Genomic DNA, 12914 nt, shown 5'->3' on the forward strand with positions numbered 1-12914 from the left:
TTCTCAGAGAAGTTAAAAAAAAGTCTTTCAAAATATAGGAAATCTGAGGAATATGGTCACATGGTAAATTAAAATTATCACTGTACAAAAGAATTTAAAAAATTGTACATAGCAAGTGTTACTTCCTTTGCAGCTTGGTGCTGGAATGCTGCCAACAACATGACTGACAACCCAGATACACACAGAACTAGAACAACCAGAAATTTCAGTAATTCTTCCTTATATTGGATTTAATAAAAAATGAAATAAACCAAAACAAATAAGAAGACATAAAATGTAGGTAGGATGGAACAATAAGGTAAATTTGTCTATGCCCATAATGAGGTATAACTACTAACACCAACACTTAATGGAATTTTATTTGAATTCCACTTTCTTTTTTACCTTTCCAGTTAATTTTTAAGATGGATTTATTGTGTTCCTTTACTGGAACAAACTGGGGAATATTTTCTTATGTTATTGTTGCTCTTGCAATGGGCACAGAACACATCAACTTCTTATATATTTGTCTTTTTTCAAGATTACCACTGTAACACATTTTATTTTCATAGGTGTTCAGAAGTTCACTGGGCAAAAGGTGACTTTTTAAAAGCCTATTTAGACGGCTTCTAAGAAAAATAAGGAAGACTAATACACATATAAAACAATATCTAACTGTATAAATATTACGGAAACATTTCAGTGTAATTTGAAAAGTAGTATTTCAAAACTCTAGTTAGTATTTAGTCACTTTGTCTGTGTTATATAAACTTTTATAGTTAACAAAAACTCAGACTGAATCCAAAGCCTTGAAAACTTGACCTACTCAAGCAATTTTTCCAGAAAGAAAGGTAAAGTTGTATTCAAACTTTAACAGCTTATAAATTCTGAGTTCTAAAATCTTTTAGTGAAATGTTTGTAATTTTTATTTTCAGATTAACTAAAAAGCACAGAAATATGAAGAGATACAATCACAATCAGCATTATACAGAATTACAAAAACTAATAAAATTATATTATTTGGTTCAAATGTCCCTTTACTTAGCAGTTGAGATTCCCTTTTTGCACACCCCTAATGCACATGTTCAAAATGTATAGAAGAAAGTTCAGTCTTTATAGCTATAAGACTTGGCATCACACTCACTAAACTTGACTATCCTATCAAGTTCCTGAATATTCAATATTTGCTTGCAAAGTAGGGGAAGAAAGTAATTCAATTTACACTGCATTTTCCTAAAAACAGCTGATAACTTAGTTCTTCTTCCAGTACACATTTTTATAATATGCCAAGCGTACTCTACATGATCACTACTGTTATTTCTCCATTCAATGACAGTCAAGCACCAAGAGTCAAATGCCCCAATGGGGAACACCATCTTGTACCTTGCTTCCATCTTTGCAAACAGAAATATGATCATATAATACAATTAATATTTCAAGCATCATCTTTTGCCATTAAAGCAATTGAACAACATATTTAAAAAACCCAAACAAAATCCCCACAACAACAAATTTAAAAAAAAATCAGAAGAATCAACAAAACATCTATTCTTTTTACAGCCATTACACTGCTGTAGGGAATGACCTGCAGACAGTACAACTGACTGAACACTCAGTGACAGGATTTATGTTTAGTCATATTTTGTTCAATGTGATGCTTTAGATAAAGATCTGCTCATCTGTCCCGCTGCTGAATGCATCTCAAAAAGCTGATGTATCCACTTTCTATTATAGTGACTGATTCCAGTAACAAACAGTTCTAACACTTGTAAAATATAGGATTAAAGTAGTTACACCCAAGATGACCATCAATTCACAAAAACAAGCAAGTGGAAAAAAAAAGATGTCAGCAGCAGAATTTACAAGCCCATTCATTATACCCTTGAGCTATTAAAATGACATAATTTAACTGGTTCATTGGCCTGCTGTGCATGAGTTCAGCACTGATAAGTTACCTTTGGGCTCCTACCTCGTTGCTCAGTTGAATGTTGCCTGTGTCCCCATAGCAAGGAAAAAGTAACATTGACCTAAGAACTCCTTGCCAGACAAATCAGCACAAGTGCAAACCTCAAATCACAAAATGAAAGCACTGCAGAGATGTAAAGGAGGAGAGAGTACTGGGGAGGCTACAGCTCAATAATCCCACTTCACCACAGAATGTAAAAGACAGAAGAGACATGTTGTATAAGGAAGCTGTTGTCTCAAAGATTTACAGTCTGTCTGTGGTATGATAGCATAATGAGACAAAATGGGAGATAGAAAAGAACACAAGTAATCACTGTCAAACAGATCTCTGAGCACCATTGCCCAGCGGCTTCATTTACCATGGCCACCAAGCAAAGGAGACTCAAGGATTTCTCTGAAACAGTGGTTTTGTCTACAGTTACTGATCATCAGTGACAAGGAATATATTGGTAAGATGGGAAAAAAAGTGTCACTGAAATGTTTAAGCGTGCTGACAAATAAAATATTGTCTCTCACCCTAAATTATTGTGCTTTTAAGAAAAAATATGACTAACATAACATCCAACTGGCACATTCCATGTCACACTCCTGTTCCATTTCTGTCATGCTCAGGAACTAGTGCCTCCTAACAAAAATCTTGTAGGTGTCAGAACTCCAGCAGCTATTTCAACAAAAGAAAGATACCACATTTCATCTCTCACATAGGACAAGATCTTCACCTACAGGTCTGGAGAACTTAGAGAGGACAGTCATGGTCCATTTGAGAAGAGGAAATGGTACAGTGGGGATCGTTGTTCCTGATGCCTGGGGGGAACTGGGGCTATTCACCAATATTTACTCACAGGCCTAAAGCAGGCCAGAAACACCGGCAATGAAAAACAGCTCCCAGAGAAGACAAGGAGGTGATGTCACCTTTGCAGTGTGATGTCACTTTGCATCCAGCAGGATTTAAAGAAAAAATTTAACCTATTAGTTGCAATAATGCCTTTAATTACTAATTATCAATTACTCATGTGAACTACCCAAGTCCTAACTTTATACCATTATATAGCATGATTAATATGCATGATAAATAGTGGCACACAACAACCCACTCTGTCACATTCTTCCTAAGGGGATTGAGAATAGTCAGGGAGCAACTCCTGTTCATCCTGGGACTTTATCAAGGACATAATCAACCACAGAATCCCAAACTGCCTCAGACACCTTCATGTAAAGGAAACAGAACTACAGGCTTTCTCAAGCTGTGCACCTACTTCTAAATATGAGTTGAAGACTCCTGTATAGCCAGTCAGATACCAGGCAAACCTTTTCCTGAAGTGTCATTATGTCAGAAACTCTAACTTAAAAATGTTTGCTATTACGTATTTGATCATCAGCAAAATTACCAAAGGCTGCATATATGCAACTGAACAGGCAGGAAACAGCAGACAGCCGCAATCCAAAAACCACTTGTAACATCAAGCTCCACTTAGAGGAAGGAAGGACAGAAGCAGAGCAAAAAAACCCCAGTCCAAATAGAAACAACTCTTCAGATCAACTATATGCAAGCAATTCCATTTCAGATTAAATTTTATAAATAAAGGAATTTTTCCAGTGGCAAGTACTGAATCATCCCACATATGAAAAAAAAAGTTCAATTTAATAACAAATTCAGAATTAAGTTATTAAATATATTACCTTCATAGGATAATATATTAAAATAGTAACTGAATCATGCTCTGCATACTTCCATCTTTTATTGCCTAAGGGGCTTAAAGGCATAGAGGATATGAAGAAAAGAATAATTAACATAAAATGCCTGAACACTTACGTTAAAATTCTTTAAAATAACCAGAATAAAAAATTCTTCCCCTTAGATAAGAAGAGGCCATGAGCAGTTGTGTTGTCAGGTAGGTGTTATGCATTCCAATTACTGCTGCACATTTGGATTTAATTAAAATAATTCGGAAATCACTTACAAGACACAAGTACAAGTGTGAACAGCCAATTAACCAAAAGGAAACCTTCTTTATGCAGAAATTGAAAACCATATTCATACAAGCAGGAAAAGCACTTTCCTTTTACATCATAAGAGCTAAACTGATTAGCACATGGCAAATTTAGTAAAGATTGCTACAGACAGGAAAAATGTCTTGAGATAACAGCCTACCTGATTTGCAAGAGAATTCTCCTTTTTTTTTTTTTTTTTGCACAGGGTAATAAAAACTGACAGGCACCTTAAGAAAATATTGCTACAAGGAAAGAACCAGGATGTTCAGCCACTTACAGATATTCAGGGAAACTGTAAAAAGGTCAGCATGAATACCATGGGCAACAAATGTCTAGAAAAAGTCTAGCAAGACTGAGAAAAAAAAATTAAAAACACCAGAAGTCAGGAGAAAATAATGTAGCCTCCATAGCTGCTCTTCACATTCATAGAGGAAAATCAGGCAAACAAGGGTAAACAGAGAAGACAAATAAATAGTAAGAGAAAGTAAGATCACCTATTCAACTCAGTATCTGATGAGGAGCATGGCAACATTGTAATCAAAAGGAGCCAGAGTCAGTAAGGCCGTCAGTGGAAGCACTAAAGCTAATCCAAGTAACAATGTCAGCACTGCGTATATCTGACCAGCAAAACAAAAATGAAAGAACTGCAACAACTGAAGCAGGATATGAAACTATAGATGACAAACATTGTTTCTAGTTTTTATTACTGAAATTCAAGGATTTTGTCTCTTACGAAGCATAGTGCAGAAATAATGTAGCATTATGCATTATTGACACAATACCCTGGAAAAGGCGGTTCCTGCTTCTTGAAAGGGTAGGATATGGCTGATCTAACAAGGACTTCCACAGAGCATTTCACATGCTGCTACAGGCAAAGTGACCACATAAATGGAAACAAAGAAGTAACCAGTGCAATTGAGGTAAGAAAATGGCAAAACGGGAAAGAACTGCTCGTGCTCAACAGAATCTGCTAAAGAAGTGTGAATAATGCAGTTTCTCAAGGGCAAATCTTGAGACCAGTTTCCTTGAGATCACTTGAGATACTTGAAATGAGTAATATTGGTTATTAAAGTAAAAACATAATAATAGTATTTACAAGACATCATCAACCCAGAAGAGATAAACTCATCATACAAGAAGAGCTGAAGAACTGCAGCAAAGCAGACTGATACTTAATAGCACTAACTACAAGGTCATGACCTCAAGAACTCAATCTTCACCATCAAGTAGGACCTCATCAATCAGTAAGAGTGACACAGAAAATAGAAATACAGGAGTTTTTTAGTTGATTTCTGGACAATTATAAACCACAAATATAAATGTTATGTGTGAAAAGATAAAATTGTAGGTTGTATGAAAAACTATGCATTTCATATGGTTGCTTTTTGAATCTATGCATGCCTCTATTCATAAAAAAGTCTTTTCATTGTGTTTGTCCTTTTAAATTGATTCTCCTTGCTCTACATGTCCAGTGGAGCCAAGGACTGAGCTATATTTTGAGACATTCACCAGTTCAAGTTTATATTCGAACAAAGCTACTGTGTGAGCAAAACAATTTGCAAGAAAACTTTCCAGTTCCTATACAAAAGTGAAGTCTTTAAAAAAACCTGTAACATTTACTACAATCCATTTTCAAGTAGTTTTGAATGGCATACATAACAGCAGTACTTCTCCCTTGCCTAGCAAGGAAAAAAATGTTATATAAGTAATCTACTACTTTGTAAAACCATGTCAGAAGAGTGTGTTTCTTTTTAGACAAGGCAGGTGAGACTGTCTGCAGAAACTTGCATCAAAACATTACCTGTAAAATCTGCTGAGAATTATGGCTGATTTTTTTACTCAGAAGTCACAGGTACAGCTTCACTTATTAGCAGCCAAAAGCAGCAGGAGCCACACACCTGAGGACCCTTACCACTAAATGCTGAATCTGGTCTAAACTTTTCAAGATTTTATTTGCAGAAATTCTCATCCCCAGAAAGTGCATGGGCATATTGTCATGTTGCATTGCCATATTTGAAAATGCCACAGCTCCCCTTCCATTCCGTACTATAAAAGTCCTATTTTTTCTTGTTCCTGACTTTTGTTTCCTCTACTCTCTTGTTCTTTCTTAGTCTTCCTGCTACATAGTCAGCTGCTACTTCAGGCTTTGTGAGTTTTAAGAAAAACTCTTTCAGTTACCGTCAGAGGTCTCACTGTTCTCAATTTTTTCTATTGTCACAGAAAGAAACAATATAATCCTGGAGAAAATACATGAGCAAGAGAATTCTTTAGTGAGGTGAAATAATTAGGTCAGACTGTTGTGGGCGTCATGATCCAAAACTAGAGGTTATCTTTATAAGTAGTTAAAAAAAATTTCAAACGCACAAAGAGTGCTATAAACATTTTACACACTTGGTTATTACACACCTTAACATTTGCTAAGCACATTAATAGATGACATTAGGTTTGCTTATAAGCCATCTGTTAACATGCTAACAATCAGTTAATACATAAATAATTTGTTAACCCTCTACAAATGTTAAGGTCATGCAGTAAATGGGAGTAACACTAGCTACCTCCATGTTAATTCATTAATGCTTTTAACACATCTCTTTCACAAAGCAAGATACTTCCAGCAGAATGAAGCAGCAACTTTCAACAATGAACTAGGAAATTTTCCTTTAATCCAAAACAATATTTAACCACTCAAGTGTTTTAAAACAAAATGTTTGCTCTGTTCATTTCAGCAATTTTGAGAAGAAGCTACAATTCCAAAGACTTTCTTTAGGAAATGAGTCTTACTTGCAAAAAAGAGCCTCAGTCAAAGAATAAAACCCAGAGAGCTTTGGTGGGTGAATTTCTTTGTTGTCTGACATTTCTCATTAAATGATCAGCTTTAAGTTGCCTACAGTGTTGCCAAAAATAACTTTTTAGGATGAGTCTTTTTAAGCTGAGCACCTTCACAATAATTCTACATCAGAAAGGTGAATTTCACAAGAAAATCCATTTATGACTATGACATAAAACCAAATCATATATAAAAAGTCCATGAAAAAGCCATAATGAACGCTTTTCTCATTTATGTCAGAAATGGTTCTTTGTCAATCTGTGTGAAAATCCATCCCAAGTCACACATGTTCAAAGCTCAGTTTGGGCATGGGGAAAGAAAATCAGTTCTGCATGTTCAGACTAAGCTATCACTTGGTTAAAATGTCTAAATTTCTAGAATTCAGAACTTCCAGCCAGTATTTCTGAAAATTCCATTCTCCCTGAACTTGATTAAACCTACTTCTAAAACCCCTCATGCTATTAATTTTGCACAGGACTAAGTCAACACAACTACAGGGATTTATTGGGCCTTCCTCTGTAACCTGAAGCTTTGACGCCGAAAGTGGAATAGGGGAGGCCAACTCAAATGAGAAGCCTCATTGAAAAAAAGAATCAAAATTCAGGAACAGGAAGAAATAGATGTTTGAAAGCAGCTGAACAGTTCAAGGGTGGATAAAACAAAGAAAATGGACCATGCCTACTGAAACCTATTGATAGTGCTCTGTACACATAATTTTCATTAACTTTGTTAAACCAAGAACAAAGAACTATAGAGTTGATCAAAAGCTTCTTAACTTGGGTGATGAATCATGTGAAGTTTATCATTCTAACATGCAACAGAATCTGTGGTTTTGCTTAAGTAGTTTATTTAGACTCCAGGAATTTAAAAGAAAACTGTTGCAAATTCTCACAAACAGAAAAAAATAATTAGGAAGAGCAGGAGTAATTCTCCAGAATCTTGAATATGCACAGAGACAAACATACACAGTTGAAGGAAAAGTTGGTATCAAAGCAATTAAATATTTTGCTTCTTTTCCCTGATGAAAAATTCTTAATTCCTGAGTATTTGCTATGCAGCGTGAACTGAAAATTTTCACAGGAACCAATTTGTTGTCTTCAATTTTTCATGCCTAACTTGAGATTCACACAAACAGCAAACTTAAGAGACTGCAGTGCATGTTCTATGTTCAAAGACCTATTTTCTAAATAGTTCAGGAAAAACATATCTTTTTTTTTAGTCTTCTCAGATTGAGCATTGAGAAAAATATTAATTTCCCAAACTCTGTGCGCCGTATTTACCTCTGTAGAATGGACTTCACATCATCCCTTCTAACACTGTTGTGACAAAGCAGATCAGTATCTACCCTGATTGGCACAGTGCTTCTCTCCTAGAAGATCCTAGAAAAATTGACAAATCTGTCTCTGGAATGAGCTTGAGAAACATGCAATAAAGGGACAAAGCCACTTTTCCACAACAAGGAGGAAAAGGAAGACATCAATTAATTGTGATTTAAAAATCTACTCAAAGCTTGTAGGAAAAGACAGAATCATACAAATGAAACTTAAGGAAATGAAAATGTTGACCAAGTCTGAACAAACACAAGCAAAGTTTCTGTGACTTTTCACAACTTGCATTTTTAAAATTCTAGAATTTACACATAATAATAAAATTATTACACAAATGAAGATCTAATTCTATATACAAAAATTTTACATTCTTCTAACTACTGAGACAACTGCTTAGTACCAGCATGTGCAGCATTCTAACAACTGCTTAAAAGCAATGCTTTTGTGAAACATGGAAAAATTTGATTTATAAAAATAATGAAACAGAACATGGCAGTGCTACCCCAAATTTAGGCACAGAACATATAAGATATCACAATAGCCTAAAAACTGTGAAGTCTAGAATAGAAGCAAAATTCAGATGTGTTCTGTTTAAGGTAAGATCACTTTCAAACTTTAAACTAAACAGTGCTATATTTTAGCTTCCCCTTAGTATAGGTCTGCTAGAAATTACTCTTGAATGACCTTCATGAAAGGAGAGCTATTTTACCAACTGCTAACAAACAGAAATATTCATCATTCACTCAGCAAACTCTTTTTTTCCCTTGAAGAACCACTGGAACCTGAAAACACTACTTTTCCAGGTCTCTCTTCCTCTTACATTCCATTCACAAAAGCAGTGTAGGCAAATAGATGAAAACTGGGAGAGATGATTCAAGAAGGGAAATAGCAAAATGAACTCCATGCTCTTCTCCTTCCCTTCTACTGTTCCTTTCAAAGACAGATAAATCCTCTATCAAATTTTTAAGACAGAATTGTTGATTCACTGTTTGATATTAATACCTTTAATGTTTTTAAGGAAGTCCTGTCTATGTACAGAGTTGATCAGAACATCAGCTGCCTACTGAACTCAGACCTTTGCTCTACCTTCACTAACTCTGACAGATTAACTATGATTGATTACTTAAAAATCAAAACTCTGATCAATAAGCAATTAGTGCTTAATCATCATACTTTGAATATAAAACAGTCATGTGGGGGTTTTTTGTACTATTACTATGTTTTAGTTAATTTGAACATGCAGACATTTACCATGCCAAGAAGCTAGAGCCCAGAATGAAATTTAGACTAAAGAAATACAGTGTTTTAAAAATTAATCTTTGAATAGACTTACTGCATAGTTGCATTCAACTACTTCTGACTGAAAAAAAACCCTCTAGATTTAAAAAAGGTTTTTAAAATTAATCACCAGATGTATCAGCCAGTAAAATTCCTTTACTCATATACCCAGAACTTTAGTTGTTACACTCATGAATGTTCCAATACTTGAACTCTACTTTTATACAGATATATGCACTTATATTTAAACACAAACTCACTGCATGTTAGAATTGGCATTTTGTTTAAGTATGAAATATTTAAATTATATAAAATTCCTAAATTTAGCTTATAATTTTATCTGGTCTAGAATAATTCAAAATGGAAAACAATGAAGAAAAAAACACCACACCAAAACACTTGCCCAAAAATCCTCTCTCAGTCTCCCTGCAAAAGATAGCATGTTAAAACTATCTTTATACATAATAAATACCACCTTTTTTATTTCTGCTAGAGAAATATTTATCAGTAAAGCCGTCAAGAATGGTTTGATGCATGCCAGAATCTTCAAAGCACAAACTGCAATGCATTTTTTTTTCTAAAGAGCATTACTTGGGAAACAGCAAAACTCAGCACAGTTTCTGGAAAATTGTTACAGTGTTGCTATAATTAAAAATCCACAAGGTAGACATACATAATTAGAATACTGGTCTGCAAACATTTAATTCCTTCTCTATCTTCCCTGCAAAGAGAATTTCTTATCCTTGCCTCCAAGGGTCTATTTCAGGCACTATCAATCCTCCTAACCCCACAAGCTGTGTCCCAATATCTTCACATGGCCAAAAGCCAAAAGAAATACACCATTTACCTGAGAGAAGAGAGGGGAAAGAGAAGCAGGAGATGACAACAGTTCTGCACAAGCCCCACCACTCTGCTGAAAAATGGAGCTGAGCCAGTGCCAGGAGAACGGCGTCCCAGGGACAATAAGTTAATGCCAGCCTCAGATGCCAGAGCTGAGGATCACCTCACACAGCAGCACAACACCACTGCTTGCCACATGACAGTCAGAGACCCTCACCTGAACCACTCAGAAGCCAAAAAATATTCAGGAGAACAAACTGGCCATGTTTTTGTATTTCCTCTCTGGCCTAGTTCCACACCTGTTCCTATGATCTCGTCTCCAACTCTGACTTGCTACATTACATTTCATTCCAGACGGATCACTTTTTTACCTTTCAACTAGCACTTTGTATCTCTATTTTTTAAATATATACATTGCAATTGATTTTTCCCAGTAAGTGCATGAATGTAGTCTCCCTCAAAGTATTTTTAGTGGCCTTTCCACACCAATCACAAGGCAAACACCAGCAGAGTTCCTACCAAGTCGTATTTTAAATCCTCTGATATGTTCTGCAGCACAACTCCTTGGGACAGACACCAATTGGTTTTGACATACAAGATGCACTACAGAATTACTCAAATTAAGGGATGAAAATATGTAGCATATTGCTTTATATACATGTCTTAAGAGAAATATTTTCAAATTGAACATTTTTTCCTAGAACAAGATATATCAATAGCTGAGTATCAAGTATTTTCAAATATTATAGACTCAGAACACAAATCTCAATTACAGATCTCTTCTGATCAAAATTTGTGATGACTGCAAAGACCTGAACTACAAAATAGCTCTCCCTGATGTAATTTCAAACAGCGAACATATTAATAGTTTTCTTCTTTCTTAGAAAGCCTAATAATACTAACATAAGATAACAGGTTAACACAAAGAACTTGCTAATGTGCATAAGTGTGTTGCTAGGAAGTTTACTGAAAGGTATTTCTAAAGTTGCTTAAGACCACACAGTTATGGAGGGTGGCAGATGTAAACGGATAAACCTGCCAGAACCACTTGATAATGCTGACAAGCAGAACTTACTGTGTCAACATATTGCCCAATTTAGGGGTGCGGGGAAGAAGAAGAAAGACAACCAGAACCTTGGCAGCAAATATTAAACTCTTAGATTAATTTGAATTTCATTTTTATCAGTGCAACTAAACAGTTGCCTCCTACCAATAGTATGGTTTCAAGATGTCTTTGGCATTTCGTTAAGTATAGCAGCAATCAACAGTAACCCAGATTACAATTTTTAATAAGCAAAATTCAGCAGCTTGTATTAAAAAAAAAAGAGCCTAATAGAAAAAAAAAATACAAGCGTTCTGAATCTCTGAAATCAGACTGTTATACCAGCTGGTGCTGAGAATAGCCTACGCATTTGCTTTCAGTTGAACATGAAAATACCAGGTTAAATCCACAGAGAAGAAAACAAGTTTCCAATTTACATATTGGCTAATACTTTAGGTTTTTTTAAACCTTAATTTCAAAATAAAAAGAACTTTTCTTTAAAAGCAGTTAGCTAGTTTTTCCTTGTGTTGAATAAATATCTGCCAGTTTAATTCGTGACAATTTACAGTCACAATAATAAAGTTTTGTATTCATTAAAGATGTATCTCACTAACCAAACCACAGAAATAAGACCATTTACTGTTGTTTTCACTACTAATTGAAATATACCAAGATTTGTAATGTCTTACATGTAGACAATTCAGAATACTTGTAAATTGAAACACATTTCCCACTCCTAAAAAATGACTGGGAGCTATTAGCTTTTATGGTGCTGTGCTCTGTGCAGCATAGTATTTACAGCAGGCATATTGTGTCTAAAGTGTAATCTTCCTCCAGCCTTCAGTGCTTCAGAGACATTAACCAGCAGCTCACCAGAAGCCACCCCACCTTTATTTAGGGCAGCCAATAAAAAAATTGCAACTCTCCCTTTAAACAGAATGAAGCAGCAAAATGAAATTTCAGGGCTGACTATAAGATGTCCTCTTTGAATAGGACTGGAAAGTGCATATATTTTACTTCAATAGTCTCTTAAAATAATGGGGGTGGGGATGCATTTGTTTGATTTCTTTTTTTCACTGTGTTTCTAAAACTAAAGTGTCAATCTAAATGTTATCCTTACCAAACTGGTAAGTTAAAGATGTTTGAGAGGTCATACTTTCTTGAGAAAACAACTACCTAAAGAGCAAGCATATATGAATGATTTAACTGTATTTCAAAGCAGAAAATTTTGACTTGTTGGCCACCAAAACAGCTAACCTAGAAAAGGTCTGAGATTCACTTCACCTAGTATAGATATAACTGCAAGTGCAAGCTCTGCTTTTTTTCAACTTAAAATGGATTTCACACCATGACAGGTTTCATTCTGCATTAAAATTGCAAATCTTCCATTTGGCCCAGTTTCAGCTGCAATTGATCTGCTTTGTCGTCATAGATTTAAAAAAAAACAGTGAAGGGCACTGCAGCTTTAAATATTTCAGAGCTATGTAGCTAGTAAATAGACTCCATTGCAATATGGCTCTGAAGGTCGTGTCCTATTGTCTCTTTTCTCTGCAAATATTCTGAACAGCATAAAATGGTTTATTTTATACAATACTTTCCTGCCATTTCTAAATCATGTCAATTGTATTAGGCATTTCCTTACTGGAAAGGACAGATATGCCAC

General features: G+C 35.1%; 1 protein-coding gene across 6 annotated transcripts in view; it reads right to left on the reverse strand.

The window, feature by feature from the left end:
- The window catches only part of CPEB3 (cytoplasmic polyadenylation element binding protein 3), a 72657-nt gene that overhangs the window by 57524 nt on the left and 2219 nt on the right, over positions 1–12914 (reverse strand). The gene's annotated exons all lie outside the window — the stretch shown is intronic.

Source organism: Geospiza fortis, unplaced genomic scaffold, assembly GCF_000277835.1.
Source record: "Geospiza fortis unplaced genomic scaffold, GeoFor_1.0 scaffold130, whole genome shotgun sequence".
NCBI classification, from domain to species: Eukaryota; Metazoa; Chordata; class Aves; order Passeriformes; family Thraupidae; genus Geospiza; species Geospiza fortis.